General features: G+C 42.5%; 1 protein-coding gene across 6 annotated transcripts in view; it reads left to right on the top strand.

The window, feature by feature from the left end:
• Positions 1-20,825, top strand: part of cobl (cordon-bleu WH2 repeat protein) — a 263,076-nt gene that overhangs the window by 241,033 nt on the left and 1,218 nt on the right. The window lies entirely within an intron of this gene.

Raw genomic sequence — 20,825 nt, 5'->3', positions numbered from 1 at the left:
CTCTTGTCCTAGACTCCCCTAACATGGAAAATAACTTTGCCATATCTAATCTGTTCAGGCCTTTTAACATTCAGAACGTTTCTATGAGATCCCCCCCATTTTCCTGAACTCCAGGGAATACAGCCCAAGAGCTGCCAGACATTCCTCATACAGTAATCCTTTCATTCCTGGAATCAATCTCGTGAATCTTCTCTGAACCCTCTCCAATGTCAGTATATCCTTTCTAAAATAAGGAGCCCAAAACTGCACACAATACTCCAAGTATGGTCTCACAAGTGCCTTATAGAGCCTCAACATCACTTCCCTGCTCTTATATTCTTAACCTCTAAAAATGAATTCCTGCATTGCATTCACCTTCTTCACCACTGACTCAACCTGGAGGTTAACCTTCAGGGCATTGTGCACAAGGACTCCCAAGATCCTTTGCGTCTCTGTGTTTTGAATTCTCTCCCCTTCTAAATAATAGTCTACCTGTTTATTTATTCCACCAAAGTGCATGACCATACACTTTCCAACATTGTATTTCATTTGCCACATTTTTGAACATTCCCCTAAACTATCTAAGTCTCTCTGCAGGCTCTCTGTTTCCTCAACACTACCCATTCTTCCACCTGTCTTTGTGTCAACAGCAATTCAGCCACAAATCGATTAATCCCATAGTCCAAATCATTGACATACATCATAAAAAGCAGTGGTCCCAACACCAACCCCTATGGAACTCCACTGGTAACCGGCAACCAGCCAGAATAGGATCCCTTTATTCCCATTCTTTGCTTTCTGTCGATCAATCGATGCTCCACCCATGCTAGTAACTTCCATGGGCTCTTACCTTGCTAAGCAGCCTCCTTTGTGGCATCTTCAGCGGTTTGATCGGGGCATGACTGTGCAAGCACGTGGACGTCAGCCAGTGAGAGCAGCGAGAAGAGTTTGAAAGGAGACATCATTATAGAGTGGGTGTAGGAGTAGAGGGAGACAGAGTAGGAAGGTTTTGGCTCAATGGGGCTTAGGGGATAATGGGTTGAGGCGAGGTAGGTTGCCTGTGTAGAATACAGGCAGTAAGTATGTGTGTGAGGCCGGTTTTCTGTGCTCAGTGTCAGATGTGGGAGGTCCTGGAGACTCCTAGCCTCCCAGAGGGCCACATCTGCACCAGCTGCATCGAGCTGCAGCTCCTTAGGGACCGTGTTGGGGAACTGGAGATGCAGCTCAGTGACCTTTCGGCTGGTCAGGGAGAGTGAGGAGGTGATAGAGAAGGTATAGGGCACCAGGGCCTAGGGAGGCAGATAAGTGAGTAACAGTCAGGAGAGGGAAGGGCAGGAGTCTGAGGCTAGAGAGCACCCCTGTGGTTGTACCCCTTGACAATAAGTACTCCTGTTTGAGTACTGTTGGGGGGGGGGGGGGGGGAACAACCTACCTGGGGGAAGCAACAGTGGCTGCGCCTCTGGCACAGAGTCTGGCTCTGTGGCTCAGAAGGGTGGGGAAAGGAAGAGGATGGCAGTAGTAATAGGGGACTCTATAGTCAGGGGATCAGGCAGGCGATTCTGTGGACGCAGGAAAGAAACTTGGATGGTAGTTTGCCTCCCAGGTGCCAGGGTCCTGGATGTTTCTGATCACGTCCAAGATATGCTGAAGTGTAAAGGAGAACAGCCAGAGGTTGTGGTACATATTGGTACCAACGACATAGGCAGGAGGTCCTGAAAGCAGTCTACAGGGAGTTAGGAAAGAAGTTGAGAAGCAGGACCACAAAGGTAACAATCTCTGGATTACTGCCTGTGCCACGAGACAATGAGTATAGGAATAGAGTCAGGTGGAGGATAAATGCGTGACTGAGGGATTGGAGCAAGGGGCAGGGATTCAGATTTCTGAATCATTGGGATCTCTTTAGGGGCAGAAATGACCTGTGCAAAAAGGATGTGTTATACTTGAATTCCAGGGGGACCAATATTCTGGAAGGGAGGTTTGCTAAGGCTATTGGGGAGAGTTTAAACTAGGATTGCTGGGGGGTGGGAACCAAAATGAAGAAACGGAGGAAGAGGCAGTTGGCTCACAAATAGAGAAAGCTTGGAGACAGTGCAAGAGAGAGGATAGGCAGTGATCGAGAAGGGATGCACTCAGATCGATGGTTTGAGATGTATCTATTTTAATGCAAGGAATATTATGAACAAAGCGGATGAGAGAGCATGGATCAGTACTTGGAGCTATGATGCTGTGGCTATTACAGAGACTTGGATGGCTCAGAGGCAGGAATGGTTACTTCGAGTGCCAGGCTTTAGATATTTCTGAAGGGACAGGGAGGGAAACAAAAGAGATGGGGCGTGGCACCATTGATCAGAGTAGTGTCACGCCCGAAGAAAAGGAGGAAGACATGGAGGGATTGTCTGCGGAGACTCTGTGGGTGGAAGTTAGGAACAGGAAGGGGTCAATAACTTTACTGGGTGTTTTTTATAGACCACCCACTAGTAACAGGGACATCGAGGAGCAGATAGCGAGACAGATTCTGGAAAGGAGTAATAATAACAGGGTCGTTGTGGTGGGAGATTTTAATTTCTCAAGTATCGATTGGCATGTCCCTAGAGCGAGGGGTTTAGATGGGTAGGTGTGTTCAAGAAGGGTTCTTGACACAATATGTAGATAAGCCTGCAAGAGGAGAGGCTGTACTTGATCTGGTATTGGGAAATGAACCCAGAGGGAGAGCATTTTGGAGACAGTGATCACAACTCTATCTCCTTTACCAAAGCATTGGAGAGAGATAGGAACAGACAAGTTAGGAAAGTGATTAATTGGAGTATGGGAAATATGAGGTTATCAGGCAGGAACTTGGAAGCATAACTTGGAAACAGATGTTCTCAGGGAAATGTATGGAAGACATGTGGCAAATGTTCAGGGGATATTTGCGTGGAGTTCTGCATAGGTATGTTCCAATGAGACAGGGGAAGGATAGTAATGTACAGGAACCGTGTTGTACATAGGCTGTTGTAAATCTAGTCAAGAAGAAAAGAAGAGCTTACGAAAGGTTCAAAAAGCTAGGTAATGATAGAGAGCTAGAAGATTATAAGGCTAGCAGGAAGGAGCTCAAGAAAGAAATTAGGAGAACCAGAAGGGGCCATGAGAAGGCCTTGGCAGACAGGATTAAGGAAAACCCAAAGGCATTCTACAAGTATGTTAAGAGCAAGAGGATAAGACGTAAGAGAATAGGACCAATCAAGTGTGACAGTGGGAAAGTGTGTATGGAACTGAAGGAGATAGCAGAGGTACTTAATGAGTATTTTGCTTCAGTATTCACTACAGAAAAGGATCTTGGTGATTGTAGGGATGCCTTACAGTGGACTGAAAAGCTTGTGCATGTAGATACTAAGAAAGAGGATTTGCAGGAGCTTTTGGAAAGCATCAAATTGGATAAGTCACTGGGACCAGATGAGATTTACCCCAAGCTACTGTGGGAGGTGAGGGAAGAGATTGATAAGCCTCTGGTGATGATCTTTGCATCATCAATGGGGACGGGAGAGGTTCCGGAGGATTGGAGGGTTGCAAATGTTGTTCCATTACTCAAGAAAGGGAGTAGAGATAGCCCAGGAAATTATAGACCAGTGAGTCTTACTTCAGTGGTTGGTAAGTTGATGGAGAGATCCTGAGAGGCAGGATTTATGAACATTTGAAGAGGCATATGATTAGGAATAGTGAGCATGGCTTTGTGAAAGGCAGGTCATGCCTCACGAGCCTGATTGAATTTTCTGAGGATGTGATTAAACACATTGACGATGGTAGAGCAGTAGATGTAGTGTATATGGATTTCAGCAAGGCATTTGACAAGGAACCCATGCAAGGCTTATTGGGAAAGTAAGTAGGCATGGGATCCGAGGGGAAATTGCTTTGTGGATCCAGAACTGGTTTGCCCATAGAAGGCAAAGAGTGGTTGTAGACAGGTCATATTCTGCATGGAGGTCGGTCACCAGTGGTGTGCCTCGGGGATCTGTTCTGGGACCCCTACTCTTCGTGATTTTTATAAATGACCTGGATGAGGGATGAGTTAATAAGTTTGCTGATGACACAGAGGTTGGAGGTGTTGTGGATATTGTGGAGGGCTGTCAGAGGTTACAGCGGGATATTGATAGGATGCAAAATGGACTGAGAAGTTGCAGATGGAGTTCAGCCCAGATAAGTGTGACGTAGTTCATTTTGGTAGGTGAAATATGATGGCAGAATATAGTATTAATGGTAAGACTCTTGGTTGTGTGGAGGATCAGAGGGATCTTGGGTTCCATGTCCATAGGACACTCAAAGCTGCTGGGCAGGTTGACTCTGTTGTTAAGAAAGCATATGCTGTATTGGCCTTCATTTATTGTGGAATTGAATTTAGGAGCTGAGAGGTAATGTTGCAGCTATATCGGACCCTGGTCAGACCCCACTGGGTACTGTGCTCAGTTCTGGTTGCCTCACTACGGGAAAGATGTGGAAACCAAAGAAAGGGTGCAGAGGAGATTTACAATGATGTTGCCTGGATTAAGGAGCATGCTTTATGAGAATAGGTTGAGTGAACTCTACCTTTTCTCCTTGGAGCGAAGGAGGATGAGAGGTGACCTGACAGAGGTGTATAAGATGAAGAGAGGCATTGATCGTGTGGATAGTCAGAGGCTTTCTCCCAGGGCTGAAATGGCTAGCACGAGAGGGCACAGTTATAAGGTGCTTGGAAGTAGGTACAGAGGACATATCAGGGATAAGTTCTTTATGCAGAGAGTGGTGGAATGGGCTGCCATCGATGATAGTGGAGGCAGATATGATAGGGTCTTTTAAGAGACTCCTGGACAAGTGTATGGAGCTCAGAAAAGTAGAGGTCTATGAATAACCCTAGGTAGTTTCTCAGGTAAGGACATGTTCAGCACAGCTTTGTGGGCCAAAGGGCCTGTATTGTGCTGTAGGTTTTCTATGTTTTTGTTTCTATTTTGTCAAAGGCCTTCTGAAAATCCAAGTAAACCACATCCACTGCATCTCCTTTGTCTACCCTGCTTGTAATTTCCTCAAAAAAATTGCAGTAGGTTTGTCAGGCAGGATTTTCCTTTCAGGAAACTATGCTGGCTTTGGCCTATCTTGTCATGTACCTCCTGGTACTCCATAATCTCATCCCTGACTATCTATTCCAACAACTTTCCAACAACTGATGTCAGGCTACCAGGTCTATAGTTTTCTTTCTGCTGCCCCCCACCCTTCTTAAATAGCGGAATAATATTTCCAATTTTCCGGTCATCCGGTACAATGCCAGAATCTATCGATTCTTGATAGATCATTGTAAATGCCTTTGCAATCTCTCCAGCTACTTCCTTCAGAACCCGAGGGTGCATTCCATCAGGTCCAGGAGATTTATCCACTCTCAGACCATTAAACTTCCTGAGCACCTTCTCAGTCATAATTTTCACTGCACACATTTCACTTCCCTGACGCTCTTGAATGTCCAATATACTGCAGATGTCTTCCACTATGAAGACTGATGCAATATACTCATTCAGTTCCTCTGTCATCTCTGCATTTCTCATTGCAATATCTCCAGCATCATTTTCTATTGGTCCTATATTTACCCTCAACTCTCTTTTACCCTTTATATACTTAAAGAAGTTTTTAGTATATAATATCTTTGATATTAGTTGCCAGCTTCCTTACATAATCCAACTTTCCCTTCCAAATGACCTTTTTTTGTCATTTATTTTTTATTGAAATTCAGCATCATACAAACACTTCCATAAGATGTATTTCAGATACTGTATGTATATATCATATATTCATGTTTGCCACAATTCTCCACATAGTATTTATCTGGGGTACACACTTATAGAAAAGAAAGAACTAACAGAAGGAAAACTAGGTGCAAGTAGGGAGTGATTTTTTTTTACACAACATAATCATTGATTTGTGAAAATAAAATCAGGTCTGTGGGGTGTCATGTATGTAGTTAAACCATTTTTCCCAGTATGAATCAAATTGTTCCAGTTTATGATTTTCAGATGCTGTTATCTTCTCCATTTTGTAAATGTCCATTGTAATTTCCATCCATGTATTTAAAGTTGGGCTCTCCTGTGATAACCACTTCCTGGTAAGAGTCTTTTTACCACCCACCAACAGTATATTCATTAAATATTTATCTCTTTTCAACCATTCTTGAGGTATATACCTAAAATATATGGTCTTACTTTCTAAGGGTATTTCATATTTAAAAATGTCTTGTAGGGCATTGTGTATCCCACTCCAACAGTCTTTGATAATGGGGCAATCCTAGAAAATATGGTAATGGTTTGCATTTTGATTTCCACAATTTCTCCAGCAAACAGGGAGGTTACTATCATAATGGGATTTCTGAGAGGTTGTAATAAAATATCATCAGGTTTTTCCACCCAAACTCCCTCCATTTCTGTAAACTGGTACACTTCCATTGATACCTCCATATTGTTGTCCATTCTTCCTCAGATATAATTATCCTTCCTTCCTTCTCCGTTTTGTTCTAATGTATGAAGTCGAGTGTGTTTTAAGATTTGACAGACCGTTATACATGCTTGAAATGATTCTACTACTATTATATGAATTATATACTTTTCTAAACAGTTCTATCAACCATGTACTTGCCTCGGTTACGTTTTTCACCTCCTAATAACATAATGTTGCATCTGCAAATCCGGATAAAAATCTTGTTTTTCTAATAGGTGTTTCTCTTTAAGCATTTCAAAACTGAACAGTGTTCCTTCTTTCATTATATTGCATAGAAATGTTATTCCTTTAGCTATCCAGTCCTTAAATCTAGCATCCAGTTTATTCGGCATAAAATCCGAGTCATATGCACAATAGTTAAGAATTACAATATCTCCCTCTAGTTTATGTTCTTTTATAATAGTTTTCCATATTTTAAGAGTACATTTCACCCATGGGTTATCAATAGTATTTATATAACTTTGTAGGTTGTTATCAGCCAAAATTGCCTGTATGGGGATGGAAGTTATTTTCTCCTCAATGTTTTTTCTATTGGGCGTCATATGATGGGTTGCACCAGTATATCACAGCTCTCATCTGTGCTGCAAGATAATAATCTCAAAGAGAAGGTAGACCCCATCCCCCCTTTCCCTTGGCTAATTGCAAAGTTTTGAGATAAACTCTAGGTCTTTTACCTTGCCATATATACCTTGATTAACATTTTGTGCCATTCATTGTATTGATTTTGGTTAATCTCTATTGGTAGGGTCTGAAAGAGATATAATAATCTGGGCAATATATTCATTTTAATGAATTCAGTCCTTGAACTGAGACTAAAGAAAGGAATTAGATTCCATCTTGCTATGTCTTCCTTAATTTTTTATATATAGGCAAATAATTGTATTCTAATAGTTTTGCCAAATCTTTTGGCATGATGATGCCCAAATATTTGAAAGACTCTGTTTGCCATGCCAAGGGATATTTACTTTCACTTTCTCTTGATGGGCTATAGTTATATGAAAGTAATTGGGTTTTATCTTTGTTAATCTTGTATCCTGATAATTGACCATATTGTTGAAAGGATCCTAATGACCTTCTTAGTTTCCTTCTGCAAATTTTTAAAAGCTTCCCAATCCTCTGTCTTTCCACTGGCTTTGGCTTCCTTGTATGCCCTCTCCTTTGCTTTTACTTTGGCTCTGATTTCACTTGTCAGCTAAGGTAGTGCCCTTCTTCTATTCAAAAATTTCTTCTTATTTGGAATATATCTGTCTTGCACTTCCCTCATTTACACAGAAAATCCAGCCATTACTCTGTACTGGCTGCCCATTTCCTTTCGCTCTACTGACAGTCAAGCTGGTACATGCCTCCTGCAATTTAGGGGTGATTACATCCCTGTAGCTCCTATGTATCACCTCCTCAGTTTTCAGTATGAGTTGTAGCTCCATTCCTTAATGTGTTCTCCAAGGAGCTGTAGCTCAGTACACCTGGTGCAGATTTGGTTATCCGGGAGGCTGGAGGTCTCCCGTAATTCCCACGTGTCACACAAAGGACACAGCACAACCATTCTCACTGCTCTAACTATGTATTAACAGGTGAAGAATGAAGAAAAAGAAGAAACCTATCAGATACGACCTTACCAAAGTCTCCCACTCTTAACACTGGTCCACTTCAACAATGTCTATGGTGAGGCGTCCATGTTGGAGACCATTTCAGCATACCAGGGGCATGGTGCAAATTTTAACTTTCAATATTAACTTGAGTTTAAGATGCAGACATGGGCTGCTTCATTATTATGAAAGAAATTCATATGGTATAATCATCAAGGAATATGATTGCTTCTGATCTTTTCATGTCAGTGGTGAAGCAATTGAAGTTGATGGGCTGTAGACAACCGCCCTATATTGCCCTAAGAAATCCAACAGTCGTTTGAGAATCTCAACTATTTTCCTTTTGTACTAGATAAAACACCAGCCAGTTTCCCTTTGATTCCTTTCTCCTCATGTGATCAAAAGATGTTTTGATGCCGTGGGAAATCACTCACAGCTCACCACTGCAATTCATCCTTTCGTTTGATCATGACAGTAATATACAGAATCTTGAACTATGTGGTACTGCCAAAGCTATTGTGAGCAGGCTAATTGATAGCAATCTTCATGACCCCTTCTAGTTCTTTGCAGGTATAAATGTAGCAGTAATAATATTGATTGGATTGGTCCTGCTGGGTTTTATGGACAGATTAACCCTGGGCACTGTTTGACAATGTCACTGGATGCTCATGTTGTAGCTGTGCTGAAACAGAATATAATTGCTTCATAATATGAACCATTATATGTTCTATAATGTTTGAAGGCCTAGAAGTCTGTGGACGAGGATCTTCAGCAATACCTAGTTATTGTTTGGTCCCGTTGTCTTCGTTACATTTGTTTCTTGCTTTCTCTGGATGAAATTATTTTGGTTAAAAACCGGTTTCTGTGATAGTGGGGACTTAAGAATAAGGCTCAGATGGATCATTACCTTTGCAAATGCTTCAATCTTGAATTTGGTGCACATGCTTACCTTCTGTATTGTTGAGGAAGATAGGTTCTTGAAGTGGTTCATTATTATTTATAAATGTAGTGGCACTTACACTATTCTTCTCTCTCTCTCTGTCTTCGGTTGTCCATCGGAATCTGATGACAACATCCACTCCTTTAATGGTGAGATCTTTGATGACTATACAGTCCTATTCTGGACCCACAAGTTCTATTGCAGGTGGGACATGTATATGTGGTAGTGGTGGTGGTAGTATTACACTATTAATATGATCCATAAAGTCATGGAGTCATATTGCACAAAACCAGACCCCACTGAGTCTGAACTGATCATCAAATGCTCATTAACATTTATCTTATTTTAATTTTATCCTCATTCCTATACACTCACCTGCACACTGGGGCCACTTACATTAGAACCAGCCATTCTACATTGGGATATGGGAGGAAACCTAAGCACGCAAAAGGAACGATGCAGTCACAGAGTGAACATGCAAATTCCGCTCAGACAGCATTGGAGTTCTGGAATGAACAGTTGCTGGAGCTGTGCCACTGTGCTGTCCAGAGGTTAGAAAATTGTTAGCTCCATCTATTGCACACTGCTTTCCCTTTTTGGAATGAACATTCTTCTATGTTTTTGCTTTACCATAATGGCACCTTAGTTTTAAGTTTACCTGATATTAGCTGTGCCATTGCTTTCTACATTCTTCATTGAATCAGGTTTAGCCCTGGTTCATGAGTCAACAGGTTGTGGTGAATCATCATTATAGCACTGCTGCCAATGGCTGAATAGTCAGATAAAAACTATTAAAACTCATTTTGCCATACAGTTTAAAGCTGAGCAATTATTGCACAATCATCTGAATCATTGTCCTGGGTTAATTTTACCTCTCAAGTTCTTCAGTGCTGCTGTAAGTTTATACTGAAATGGATACAAAGTACAATGGAATGAGTTTACTGAAAGCTGATTCAGGATCTCACTGGCTACAGTACATTGAGCTAATTCACCTTCTGCTTCTCCCTTGACTTCAAGTTCTGCCTCCACAATGAATGATTCTAACCTGTTGCTCTCCTGAGCCCAGTTGCAGTTGTGTTTTTATTGCTATAATTACACAATAACAATGAGGTGACGTAAATGTAAAACATATGGTAGAGACGCCCTCACCTTTACACACACCTAAATCTTTGCCACACTAGTGTGGTTAATAAACTTCCTGTACATAAACTTTTCTGAGTCTATTTAATCTCTCCAATAAGGACAACAACCCCTCCCCATCACCCCAGGAATGAAGATGATTATATTTGATGCACCAACTCTCTTCCAAGTATGTACTTAGGCAGAGACTGAAACTGTTTGCAATATTTCAGGTGTGGGACCATGTAATTCTAGCAAGATATTTTTATTTTTGTCCTCAAATTCTATCATTATCAATGGTCAGTACCTTGGTAGCAATACCTGCAATATCAACTTAAAGTGATTAGTTTGCACTGGTAGCCAAATCGATTTGCTCTAAATTTTTGATATTTTCACTATTTAAAATACTTTTCTGTATTTTTCTATCTGCCATGTTATCACCCATGTGTCTAAATCTCCTTCAAGCTACCACTCTTCATCATCACAATACACAGTGATATCAAGTCAAGTTTATTGTCATTGAACTATATAAACATTTATAACATAAATAACCAGATAATGTATATAGAAACGAGACAATGTTTCTTCAAACGAAGACGTCAAACACAGTAGTACACATAACACACGATAACTTATGAAGGTAAAGATAAAATCTACAGATGAATCACACATAAGTAACAAACTAAAGTGTATTAATATTAAATTTTGTAAGGTATGGAACAGATTAACCAGTGACACTGAATACGATGCAGCAGAGAGTTCAGAAGCCTTATGGTCTGGGGGAAGAAACTGTATCTCAATCTAACTGGGAACACGAGGAAATCTGCAGATGCTGGAAATTCAAGCAACACACACAAAATGCTGGTGGAACGCAGCAAGCCATGCAGCATCTATAGGAAGAAGTACAGTTGACGTTTCGGGTCGAGACCCTTCGGCAGGACTAACTGAAAGAAGAGATAGTAAGAGATTTGAAAGTGGGGGGGGGGGGGTGAGACCTGAAATGATAGGAGAAGACAGGAGGGGGAGGGATGAAGCCTAGAGCTGGGAAGTTGATTGGCAAAAGGGATACAGGGCTGGAGAAGGGGGGGGGGGGTGGTATCATAGGGCGGAAGATCTCAGAGGGCATGGTTTGAGAATAAGGGGTAGGTCATTTAGGACAGAGTTAAGGAAAAACTTCTTCTCCCAGAGGGTTGTGGGGGTCTGGAATGCACTGCCTCGGAAGGCAGTGGAGGCCAATTCTCTGGATGCTTTCAAGAAGGAGCTAGATAGGTATCTTATGGATAGGGGAATCAAGGGATATGGGGACAAGGCAGGAACCGGGTATTGATAGTAGATGATCAGCCATGATCTCAGAATGGCGGTTCAGGTTCGAAGGGCCGAATGGTCTACTTCTGCACCTATTGTCTATTGTCTCAAAGCTCTCTGTTTCTGTTTGGATTCCAGACCCAACCAGTTCCCCTCTACCACCACTCTCCTCCATCTAGCGGAATTGATCCTTACTCTTAATAATTTCTCCTTTGGCTCCTCCCACTTCCTTCAAACTAAAGGTGTAGCCATGGGCACCCATATGGGTCCCAGCTATGCCTGCCGTTTGGTTGGCTATATGGAACAGTCCATGTTCCCAGCCTATACTGGTATCCGTCCCCCACTTTTCCTTCGCTACATCACCGACTGCATTGGCGCTGCTTCCTGCATGCATGCTGAGCTCGTTGACTTCAACTTTGCTTCCAACTTCCACCCTGCCTTCAAATTTACCTGGTCCACTTCCGACACCTCCCTCCCATTCCTGGATCTCTCTGTCTCTATCTGTGGAGACAACTTATCTACTGATGTCTATAAGCCCATGGACTCTCATAGCTATCTGGACTATTCCTCTTCCCACTCTGTTACTTGTAAAAATGCCATCCGCTTCTCTCAATTCCTGCATCTCCACCACATCTGCTCTCAGAATGAGGCTTTTCATTCCAAGACGAAGGGGATGTCTTCCTTTTTTAAAGAAAGGGGCTTCCCTTCCTCCACCATCAACTCAGCCCTCAAAAGCATCTCTCCGATTTCACGCACATCTGCTCTCACCCCATCCTCCTGCCACTCCACTAGGGATAGGATTCCTCTTGTCCTCAGCTACCACCCCACCAGCCTCTGGGTCCAACATGTAATTCTCCGTAACTTCTGCCACCTCCAACGGGATCCCACCACCAAGCATATCTTTCCCTCCCCCCCCCCCCCCCACTTTCTGCTTTCCACAGGGATCGCTCCCTATGTGACTCCCTTGTCCATTCGTCCCCCCCATCCCTTCCCACCAATCTCCCTCCTGGCACTTATCCTTGTAAGCGGAACAAGTGCTACACCTGCCCTTACACTTCCTCCCTCACCACCATTCAGGGCCCCAGACAGTCCTTCCAGGTGAGGTGACACTTCACCTGTGAGTCGGCTGGTGTGGTATACTGTGTCTGGTGCCCCTGGTATGGCCTTTTATATATTGGTGAGACCCGACGCAGACTGGGAGACTGTTTCACTGAATACCTATGCTCTGTCCGCCAGAGGAAGCAGGATCTCCCAGTGGCCACACATTTTAATTCCACGTCCCATTCCCATTCCGATATGTTAATCCATGGCCTCCTCTACTGTCGAGATGAAGCCACACTCAGGTTGGAGGAACAACCAACACCTTATATTCCGTCTGGGTAGCCTCCAACCTAATGGCATGAACATTGATTTCCCTAACTTCCGTTAATGCCTCTCCTCCCCTTCATACCTAATTTTTAATATTTTTTTCTCTCTTTCCCTCTCACAATCACTTCTTGCCTGCTCTCCATCTTCCTCTGGTGCTCCCCTCCCCCTTTCTTTCTTCCAAGGCCTTCCGTCCTATGATACTCCTCCTTCTCCAGCCTTGTATCCCTTTTGCCAATCAGCTCTAGGTTTCATCCCTCCCCCTCCTGTCTTCTCCTATCATTTTGGGTCTCCCACTTTCAAATCTCTTACTATCTCTTTTTTCTGTTAGTCCTGACGAAGGGTCTCGACCCAAAACGTTGGCTGTACTTCTTCCTATAGATGCTGCCTGGTCTGCTGCGTTCCACCAGCATTTTGTGTGTGTTGCTCTTCTAACCGGTCTTGTTTTTGTACATCATACTCTCCTGCCTGGTGGAAGAAAGTCAAAGAGGAAGCTGAATGGATGGGTGGGATCCTTAATAATATTAAGAGCCCTGTATACGCAATGCTCCTGACAATTGTCCCCAATGGATGGTAGGGAGACCCCTATGATCCTTTCAGCTGTTCTTACAGTGCTTTGTAGGGCCTTCTGGTCCAATGCTCTGCTGCTCCCATACCAAATGGAGATGCAACTTGTCAGGATGCTCTCAGTGGTGCTCCTGTAAAATGCAGTTAAGATGGGGTTGGGGAGGGGGTAGCCTGCTTGCCTCAATCTTTCTAGGAACTGGAGGCACTCCTGTGCCTCCTTGTTCAGGGAGGTGATATTAAGGGACCGGGTGAGGTTATCCATGATGTGAACTGGGTGCACTTAACTCTTTCTTTGAGGGGAGCCATGAATTCACAGACAGGGATGGTTTGTCTGCACATTCCTGAAGTTCACAATGATTTCCTTTGTCTTCTCCACAGTCAGCAAGCTTAGGTTGTTCTTCTCACACCAATCCACCAGCCCCTTCACCTCCTCTCTCTCTGATAAAGTCAGCCACTGTTACGTCATCCATAAACTTGATGACACAGTTTGAGCTGGATCCTGCGACACAGTCATGTGTCAGCAGTGTGAATAGCAGTGGGTTGAACACACAGTTCAGGGGAGTGCTAACGCTCAACGTAATGGGACGAGAGATGTTGCTGCCACACGGACTGACTGGTCTTACTGTTAAAGTCCATATCCAATTGCAGACAGGGGTGTTGAGACCCAGCGAGGTCAGTTTCCCCACCAGTTTCTGGGATATGATGGTGTTGAATGCCATACTGAAGTCTATAAACAGTAGTCTGCATATGAGACCCCAGTTTCCAGGTCTGACAGGACAGAATGGAGGGCATCATCATCAGTAGATCATTTTGAGCAATAACAAACTGGAAAGGGTCCAGTGTAGCTGGGAGAAAGACTTTAATATGCTCCATGACCAGCTGCTCAAAACATTCATAAAGGTTGATGTTAGTGCCACTGGACAACAGTCATTTAGGCAGGTTACTGTCGCCTCCTTTGGCATTGGAATGATGGCTGCCACCTTGAAAACCGAGGAGACAATGGATTGTTCCGGAGAGATTTCAAAAATATCCATCAGCACCTCTGCCCAGCTGGGCTGCACAGTCATTCAGAACCCAGCTTGGTATATTATTGGGCCCTGCAGCTTTGCATGGGTTGACTCTGGCCCTCACTTCAGCTTCAGCCAGACAGAGTGTCTGTTCCCCTGGAGGGGGAGGGGTACCTTCTTTGCCAGCCCTTCGTTCTGTGCATCAATCTGGGTGTAAACGGCATTCAGACTGTTAGGGAGTGAGGCATCCTGGTCACTCATGCGCAGGGTAGACTTATAGTCTGTAATCCTCTGAGTTCCCTGCCACATGCACCTCGTGTCTCTGGTATGGCAGAAGTGGCTGGAAATTCTCTGAGAATGCTCCTATTTCGCCTTCCTGATGGACCGGGAAAGCACAGTTCTTGCTTTCCTGAGAGCTGTTACATCCTGCGATCTAAAAGCCACATCATGATCCCTCAGCCTCGAATGGACCCCTGCTTCTGATTGGCGTTCACCCAGATGTGGTTTGTGATGGTAACATCCTCAGTACACTTCTCTATGTAGCTGGTCTCAGAATCCACATATACCTTAATGTTAGCAAATTGCCATAGGTAGCAGCTTCCCTGAACATTCTCCCAACTGCATTATCAAAGCAGTCCTGCAGTGCAGAGATTGCACCCTCTGGCCAGGATTTCACCTTCCTTAGAACTGGTTTGACCCGTTTGATCACTGGTTTGTATCCAGCTCTGCACCACCAGCAAACTTGGACAAATCACATTTGACCACTTGATCTAAATTTTTGAAATACATTGTGAATAGTAACCCTTAACATACCGATTCTTGCAGCTCCCCATTAGGCTCAGCCTCCAAAATCAAAAAATATTCCTGCTGTTTTCTTTCAACCAACTCTCAGTTCATGTTATTATGTTTTGTAACTCTGGAAACTAATCAAAATAAAAACATGCGATCCTGGAATACTTGTGCACTTAGTTTTTCTTTGGTGAGGCACTCACGTATGACGTAGTGGTGTGATGTATGCCATTCATGTACTTCTCACAGATAACCCCTAATGAATTATGTAAACAACAAGGAATGCTTAATTAAGCAATATATTTACAATACAACTGAAATATCAAATAGTTTACACTCCTCCCTGCTTAGATATAAATCCATTCAAAATAGAATGCATCTCAACTTAAATATGTAACATAGTTCTCTAGTATTCTTATATACACAGTATACTATATAATACAACTACTATACAGACATTTATAGCCTAGTACATTTTAAATTGTCCCATCCAGGCCTGAAGAATTAATCGCAGTGGAGGATTTCTTACTCTTGTGGGACAACATCTTACCCAACAAGGGAAATCATGCTGCTTGGCAGGAGAACCTTAGGCCTTTGAAACAATCTCAGGTTCTGGGGCATCCTCTGTGGTGGTTGTAGGAGTTGACTCTGGGACTGCAGAAAGAGGTTCTGACAGCTCTGGCCATGTTTCTTCTCTAACAATTGACTCTACTGTCCTCAAGATTGATGTGTTGTCTCCAGATGACATCAGACACAATCTCCACTGTGTAGAAGAATGCTCCAGTTCTGTTATTAATCATTCCAAGTACCCACTTTTGATGATCTCTGTAATCCATCGCCAAGGCTGCTTGTCCAGGAGTGAAACATCAAACCTGCTTGTTTGAGGAGCGCTCAATTTCTCTCAGCTGTTTGTCCTGCATACTTCTTCTGAGATTGGGCTTGAGGACGTCCAAGCGTGAACACAAGGGACAACCCAGGATCAGCATTGCTGGTTAGTTTTTGGTTGTGGAGCGTGCTGCATTGTGATAGGAAAGGAGGAAATTGATGGGCTTCTGATACAGTGTCGGTGTTGTGTATTCTGCTGACATTGCTCACTGAGGGGTCTTTAACCTCTGGACCAACCTTTCCACCAAGCCATTTGTAGCTGTGCGGTTTAGGGCAGATGTAGTATGTATTTCTCACTCTATTCATTCTCAGGAATGACTGAAACCGCTACACAACAGACTGGGATCTATTGTCACTGAGTATGTGTTCTGGATCACCAGTCCTTGAGAAGAGTCCTTGTCAACACATCAACAGTGAGGGTGTAGTGGAGACTATTGGGTACACCTCTGGCCACTTTGTAGCTGTATCCACTATAAACAAGAATTTTGTGAAAATCCACATGAATCCTCTCCAGGGGATTCCCAGGAATGGAGAGTCATTGCTCTTAGCTTCTTCGGGACGTGTTGGGATCTCGAACTGCATGGCCAGCCACTTGATCTGTTGATCTATTAAAGGCTATCCGATAAAGCTTTGAGGCAATAGCATCATTTTGACTATGCCTAAATGGCTGGCTTGTGGCTTCTCCAACACTTTAGCTCCGAGTTTGGATGATACAACAATTCTCAATGCCAGGTCAAGGACAAGTTCATCCTGGCACAGACAAAAGTGGGGGAGCTGGAATTTCTGCTGCACATTCCAGCCATTTTGCATTGCCATGTAGACCTGAGACAGTGTGGGGTCTTTTCTGGATTCCCTTTGGATCGTCTCTGCCATAATAGGGAGACTTTAAATTTGACTTAAACTTAAGTCAAAAAGAGTGTCCTCTTTTGTAAATTTTTCAGGTGTCTCCTTTTCCAAGGATAAATGGGACAATCAATCAACATTTCAATGATTAGTTGTCTTGAATTTGATCTTGTAATTGTGTCCTCCAAGAAACAAGAGTTAATCTCTGCAGTCATGCTGGCTGCCATTAGTGGATTGAAAATGTACACCAGTGGTTAATGATCAGAAATTAGGGTAAACTCTCTCCCATGCAGGTACTGATTGAAACATTTTACACAGCAAACCAGATTCACAGATGTCAATCGGTGATTTTATCTCTGCAGCAATTAGGGAGCGTGATACAAAGGCAATCGGGCATTCACTTCTATCACTCATAACATATGACATGACTACACCTACACCATAAGGCAAGGTGTCACAGGTAAGCTTCACGAATGAAGCTTGTTCATCGTGATATTATGGATTATAATGTGTCAGCACTGTGTCTGATGTCTCCATTTCCCTTACCTTTTGGAAAGTCACTTCACAGAGATTTGTCGATTGCCATTTCTTCCAAACTGTAGTAATGAGTTTAAGGGGTGGAGCGCAGTAGTGAGGTGTGGCAGGAGCCTGTTATAGAAATTGACAGACCTTAAAAAGGATAGCAACTGTGACATGTCCTTTGGCCTTGGGTCATCCACCACTGCTTGAATTTGCTCAGCACGCTTGTGTAATGCTTGGTTGTCAATGGTGTGATCACAGTAAGTGATACTTAGTTTAAATCATTCAAACTTGCTACTGAGCCCATATTTTTTTTCCCACACTGTTCTGAGATTTCGGAGACGTTTTTTGTCATCCTCACCAGTAACAATGATGCCATCCAGGTTAATATTGATTGCCTGAGCAGCCTTGCAGTACCTAGTCCTTGGCTTTCTGCCAGAGTGCAGGTGCAGATTCTACTCCAAGAATAAGCCTATTATTGTGATACAGTCCTTTGTGAGTGTTTATGGTGAAAAACACTTTGCACCCTTCTTCTATCTCCAACTGTAGGTAGGCCTCAGTTAAGTCCACTTTGCTGCTCCCTCCAGATAGGTTTACAAAGATATCCTCTATCCTGGGCAGGCTCTCTATCTGCCCGGTATAGATCTGCCTTCAGTAATGGGTTGATGGTGACCTTAAAATCATCACAGATCCTGACAAGTGCATCCTTCTTGGCTACCGGAACCACTGACATTGCCCCTGGGCTCCACTCAACTTGGGAAAGAATTCCTTCAGTCTCTATGCAATGAAGCTCACTGGCTACTTTATCATGGTGGTATAAGAAACCAGATGGGCTTTGCAAAACTCGGGTGCGCAATTTTCATTAATCACTATTTTACCTTGATACGTTTGGAATTTCCAATGCCATCTGTGAACACTGCTGTGGCATCATCCAGTACCTTTTGCTTTCAGTTGACTTTATTGCAGGGACATGGCTTGCAAATGTTGGATGGATCTCCAATCAAGTGTAGTTGTCTCAGGCAATCATGGTCCCACAATGTTGGCCCTCCTGTTTTTACCAATGTGGCTTGTTAGTTGTTGTATCTCACTGTTACAAATGTCATTCCCACAGGAGTTATCCTTTCTCCAGTATAAGTTCTTAGTTGGATATCTACAAGCTTCAGTTCAGTATCCTTGAAATTATGCTCAAACTCATTTTGTGGAATGACTGAAACAGCCAAGTCAGTGTCCAATTCCATTTTAATTAATTTGCTGTTCACATCTGATGTATGCCTCCAAGAGGACCACAACCTTGTCGTAGGGTTTGGAGGCCTGCATGCCTCAATGACCTGGAGAGCTATGTTGGTTGAAGTTAGGGCCTGTGCTTTGACTTCTGATAGGGTTGCCCATGCCAAACAGATCAAAAGGTAGAGACCAGACTAAGAGTGGTCCTCCAGATTCAGAGGTTCGTTCAGCTGAGGGCTAACAATCCTGACTGGCCAAAAAAAAATGTTATGAAAACAGCAATGAAGAATCCTATATCTGTGTGCGGCAGCATTCCCGAGTCCCCACCCAGAATTTGCATGGCTAACAGAGTGAAACCAGAGAGGAAGCTACTGGAACTTAACACTGTCAAGATCAAGACCTAAATTGGTTTTTGGAACATACACAGAAATGAGGACCCTGAACCATTCCTGGGCCACAACAGAAAAATGGCTAAGGACAGAGATGGAATACCTTTATTGTTGCCTAAATGCCAGCGGCTTAACAGGCAGTAACTGACTCATTTCGGGCTTTATTGCTATATGCCTATACTCACTTATGTCTGCAAGCTATATTGCTTGTCTTCTGTCAGTTTTCACATCTAAATCTCAAGACTAACTTGACCTGTGTCCCTCTCATCATTATCAGAATTTTCATCAACAGCATGTAGATTAGTTTAGTGCTCTTTTTCAAACCTAGATGCTGCAATTTTATGCACGCTCACTTTCATTCCAGATTACAACCCAATTGCATCTCAGGCTGCTGTTTCCATTGATAAAGCGATTTCAACTGCTCTTTGTGCAGTTGTGCTTTAGTTAGGAACCAGTTTTGAATGCTTTCTTGTCAGATTCCACAAACTAAACAACCTCTCAATAAGCCCATCATGGAACTGACAATTTCTTCAATTCAGCCAAGCAGGCTGAAACAGACTCCCCTTCCTTTTGATTCTGCTTATGAAACCTAAAGCAATGGATTCGGTTCTAAGTATTCCTGCATTATATTTATGATATCAGCAAAGCTCATTTTTGCTGATTTGATGGTGCAGTTAAACTTAAAAACAAACTGCATGCTTTTCTAACTATTGCACTTAGCAAATCTGGCACTCTTTTCACTTAGCTATTCCATTTGTCTTAAAATACAGCTCAATTTGTCCAGTATACATCATCTAATTATCTGTTGTGCAATCAAACATGTCTAGCGTAAAAATTTATTATCGTCACCTTTTATGAACCCATGGATTTCATCCATTTTCTGTCTTTTTTTAACTCAATATTCTTAACCTCCCCTTCTGAAGAAACACGTGCTGCCCTTCTGTTAACTTGAATATTGCTCTCCCCTTATGAAGAAAAACATGCTGTACTGCAACAGTCATTTCGGGTTTGTTTTAAAACTTTCTCATTACCACTGTTATGCTTTGTACCTCCAGAAAAAGGACCCAGAATACTTGTATACTTATTTTTCTTTAGTGAGGTGCTCACATATGACATGGTGGCATAATGACATATGCCGTTCACATACTTCTTATATTTAACCCTAATGAATTATGTAAGCAACAAAGATTGTTTAAACATCTGTTTACAATAGTCCTCAAATATTACTGAAATATTAAATACACTGCATATGCAAGTATTTGATCATCCCTTGTGCTTTAATTTTCTTGAACAACTTTTTGCATAGCACCCTGTTAGAGTGCTCTGAAAATTCAAATACATAAAGTCCAATTTGCAAGTTACAACTTCAAAACTGATTTGAGAAACATACATTTCTTCTTATGTATACATGTTAACTCAGCCCCATCCTATTATTATTTATAAAATTGTGTTTTCCCTACTAATGATAACAGGTAAGTGGTGTGTAGTTTCCAGAATTCTAGCTAACTACTTCACAATTTTCGACTTTTGAACCTGAAGGAAATATTTTATTATCAAGGAAATTTTGGAACATGACATTCCCAATACTTAAACTGTCTTCATAGCTACCTCCTTCTTAACTTTATGATGCATATTATTAGGTTCTGGAATTTATCACCATGTATCCTTAGAATTTATTTTTTACTAACTTCCATTAGGTTCTCATTGACTCTTGACCTGGGGCTCTTCTTATGACTTTCAACTGCATTACGCAACTCTCAGGGGACATCTCTGAAAATATAATTATGTAAATCTATCCAAACTGTTTTTAAAATGCTTC

This window comes from Hemitrygon akajei, chromosome 8 (assembly GCF_048418815.1).
Source record: "Hemitrygon akajei chromosome 8, sHemAka1.3, whole genome shotgun sequence".
In the NCBI taxonomy this organism is placed as follows: Eukaryota; Metazoa; Chordata; class Chondrichthyes; order Myliobatiformes; family Dasyatidae; genus Hemitrygon; species Hemitrygon akajei.
This window is presented reverse-complemented; position numbering and strand designations above follow the sequence as displayed.